The following is a 1,496-nucleotide window of genomic DNA, read 5'->3' as shown; positions in this document are numbered from 1 at the left end:
TATTCTGTGTTCACCCATGGCTGTAACCTCACCCCCGACTGTACTCCCTGTATACAAAGAGATGTGCCCTCTGCCACCAACTGTACCCCATGTACAAACATGGCTGTGTTCTCAGCCCCCTACTGTACTCCCTGTACATCCATGACTGTGTCGATTGCCTGCTGCTGTACTCCCTCTACACTACGGCTGTGTCCTCAGCCCCCTTCCTATACTCCCTGCATACCAAAGGCTGTCTCCTCAGCCCCCTACTGTACTCCCTGTGCACCGATGGCTGTGCCCTCATCCCCCTAATGCATGCCGTGTTCACCCATGGCTGTGTCCTCACCCCCGACGTTACTCCCTGTATACCAAGAGATGTGCCCTCAGCCCCCAACAGTACTCCCTGTACACACACGGCTGTGTCCCTCAGCTCCCTAATGTACTCCCTGTACATCCACGGCTGTGTCCAATGCTAACTACTGTTCTCCCTGTATACCAAAGGCTGTGTCCTCAGCCACCTACTGTACTCACTGTACAAACACGTCTGTGCCCTGATCCCCCTACTGTAATCCCTGTACACACATGGCTGTGTCCTCAGCCCCCTACTGTATTCTGTGTTCACCCATGGATGTATCCTCACCCCCGACTGTACTCCCTGTATACCAAGAGATGCGCCCTCAGCCCCCAACTGTACCCCCTGTACTGATATGGCTATGTTCTCATCCCCCTACTGTACTCCCTCTACACAACGGCTGTGTCCTCACCCCCGACTGTACTCCCTGTATACGAAGAGATGTGCCCTCAGCCTCCGACTGTACCCCCTGTACACACATGGATGTGTTCTCAGCCCCCTACTGTACTCCCTGTACATCCACGGCTGTATTGAATGTCCGCTACTGTAATCCCTCTACACCACGGCTGTGTCCTCAGCCCCCTACTGTACTCCCTGCATACCAAAGGCTTTGTCCTCTGCCACCTACTGTGCTCCCTGTACACATACGGCTGTGCCCTCAGCCCCTACTGTGCTCCCTGTACACCGATGGCTGTGCCCTCATTTCCCTTCTGTATTCCCTGTTCACCAATTGCTGTACCCTCACCCCCGACGGTACTCCCTGTACACCAAGAGATGGGCCCTTAGCCCCCAACTGTACTCCCTGTACACACACGGCTGTGTCCCTCAGCTCCCTACTCTACTTCCTGTACATACATGGCTGTGTACTATGCCCCCTACTATACTCCCAGTACATCCACGGCTGTGTCCTCAGCCCGCTGCTGTACTCCCTCTACACCACGGCTGTGTCCTCAGTCCCCTACTGTACTCCCTGTATACCAAAGGTTGTGTCCTCAGCCTCCTACTGTACTCGCTGGTGTCCTTAGCCTCATACTGTACACCCTGTACACATACGGCTGTGTCCGCAGTCCCCTACTGTACTCCCTGTACACACACATTTGTGTCCTCAGCCCCCTACTGTACTCCCTGTACACACATGGCTGCGGACTCAGCCCCGTACTGTGTT

The sequence above is a fragment of the Chiloscyllium plagiosum genome, unplaced genomic scaffold (genome assembly GCF_004010195.1).
Source record: "Chiloscyllium plagiosum isolate BGI_BamShark_2017 unplaced genomic scaffold, ASM401019v2 scaf_1835, whole genome shotgun sequence".
Lineage (NCBI taxonomy): Eukaryota > Metazoa > Chordata > Chondrichthyes > Orectolobiformes > Hemiscylliidae > Chiloscyllium > Chiloscyllium plagiosum.
The sequence above is the reverse complement of the archived record's forward strand: the minus strand, read 5'-3'. Positions refer to the sequence as shown.